The following is a 2,500-nucleotide window of genomic DNA, read 5'->3' as shown; positions in this document are numbered from 1 at the left end:
CCTTTACCCACTCTTTCAAACCGGCTTGCGACGGTCTGAGGCGTGGTTTAACCGGCAAATTATTTTAATATATAGGCTTACGTGCTTTAATATAACTGCAAGGCGCTTGACATGGCACTGTGGCGTTTACTCCGGCACAAAGGCCCTTCGAATGGCAGGGAGGACCTTCGAATGGAGACCAAGTGGCCACAGAGAGGTATTGTGCCCATTATAAGGGCCACCGTGCCGTTATAAGCTCCAGAGACAAGCCGTACAGCTTGTCTCTGGGACCTTATATGGTCCGCGTTGGAGCATATATGGTCCGGGCTGGACCATATATGAACCAAACCTCTCTCTGACGCGACTTGGTGGACCATCGAAGGTCCAACGGATCTCTCTCTCTGTGGACCATATAAGGTGCACGGTGGGCCTTAAATGGTCCAGCGGGACTCTAGCGGGTCTCGATAACTACTTAGGGTTAGGGTTAGGGTTAGGGTTAGGGTTAGGGTTAGGGTTAGGGTTAGGGTTAGGGTTAGGGTTAGGGTTAGGGTTAGGGCTAGGGTTAGGGTTAGGGCTAGGGTTAGGGTTAGGGCTACGGTTAGGGTTAGGGTTAGGGTTAGGGTTAGGGTTAGGGTTAGGGTTAGGGTTAGGGTTAGGGTTAGGGCTAGGGTTAGGGTTAGGGCTAGGGTTAGGGTTAGGGCTACGGTTAGGGTTAGGGTTAGGGTTAGGGTTAGGGTTAGGGTTAGGGTTAGGGTTAGGGTTAGGGTTAGGGTTAGGGTTAGGGTTAGGGTTACGGCTAGGCTTAGGGCTAGGCTTAGCACCCACTGTAACCCTAGCTTATGTCCTGAGACAACCCTAGTTCAAACCTTCGCGAAGGTGTCGGACGCAAGCACACGGCCGATCAAGAGGGTGTACGATGCCTGCCTTCGTTACCTGAAATTTTATCGTATCATGGAGCGACCTGCTGTAATATTCTTACGTGCGGCTTCCCGATGACAAAAAATTGTTAAGACATACTTTTTGACTGGGGTATAGTTGGCCGGCCTTCGATGGTCGAGACACTTACGTTCGGCTTCCCGATGAAAAAATTCCCAAGGGTCAACATTTTTTACCGACGATAAAGTGGGCCGAGAGACCCGCGGTACTCCGCCCGCATCTAACGTGCGACACCTCGATGAAAATTTCACCCTCGTAAAAATTTTTTACCGAGGGTATAGTTTGCCGGCCTCGATGGTCGAGAGACCCGCGGTAGCCCGGCCGCGTCTAACGTGCGACACCTCGATGAAAATTTCACCCTCGTAAAATTTTTTTACCGAGGGTATAGTTTGCCGGCCTCGATGGTCGAGAGACCCGCGGTAGCCCGGCCGCGTCTAACGTGCGACACCTCGATGAAAATTTCACCCTCGTAAAAAAATTTTACCGAGGGTATAGTTTGCCGGCCTCGATGGTCGAGAGACCCGCGGTAGCCCGTCCGCGTCTAACGTGCGACACCTCGATGAAAATTTCACCCTCGTAAAAAAATTTTACCGAGGGTATAGTTTGCCGGCCTCGATGGTCGAGAGACCCGCGGTAGCCCGTCCGCGTCTAACGTGCGACACCTCGATGAAAATTTCACCCTCGTAAAAAATTTTTACCGAGGGTATAGTTTGCCGGCCTCGATGGTCGAGAGACCCGCGGTAGCCCGTCCGCGTCTAACGTGCGACACCTCGATGAAAATTTCACCCTCGTAAAAAATTTTTACCGAGGGTATAGTTTGCCGGCCTCGATGGTCGAGAGACCCGCGGTAGCCCGTCCGCGTCTAACGTGCGACACCTCGATGAAAATTTCACCCTCGTAAAAAATTTTTACCGAGGGTATAGTTTGCCGGCCTCGATGGTCGAGAGACCCGCGGTAGCCCGTCCGCGTCTAACGTGCGACACCTCGATGAAAATTTCACCCTCGTAAAAAATTTTTACCGAGGGTATAGTTTGCCGGCCTCGATGGTCGAGAGACCCGCGGTAGCCCGTCCGCGTCTAACGTGCGACACCTCGATGAAAATTTCACCCTCGTAAAAAATTTTTACCGAGGGTATAGTTTGCCGGCCTCGATGGTCGAGAGACCCGCGGTAGCCCGTCCGCGTCTAACGTGCGACACCTCGATGAAAATTTCACCCTCGTAAAAAATTTTTACCGAGGGTATAGTTTGCCGGCCTCGATGGTCGAGAGACCCGCGGTAGCCCGTCCGCGTCTAACGTGCGACACCTCGATGAAAATTTCACCCTCGTAAAATTTTTTTACCGAGGGTATAGTTTGCCGGCCTCGATGGTCGAGAGACCCGCGGTAGCCCGTCCGCGTCTAACGTGCGACACCTCGATGAAAATTTCACCCTCGTAAAATTTTTTTACCGAGGGTATAGTTTGCCGGCCTCGATGGTCGAGAGACCCGCGGTAGCCCGTCCGCGTCTAACGTGCGACACCTCGATGAAAATTTCACCCTCGTAAAAAAATTTTACCGAGGGTATAGTTTGCCGGCCTCGATGGTCG

Source organism: Mytilus galloprovincialis, unplaced genomic scaffold (assembly GCF_965363235.1).
Source record: "Mytilus galloprovincialis unplaced genomic scaffold, xbMytGall1.hap1.1 HAP1_SCAFFOLD_136, whole genome shotgun sequence".
Taxonomy (NCBI): Eukaryota; Metazoa; Mollusca; class Bivalvia; order Mytilida; family Mytilidae; genus Mytilus; species Mytilus galloprovincialis.
This window is presented reverse-complemented; position numbering follows the sequence as displayed.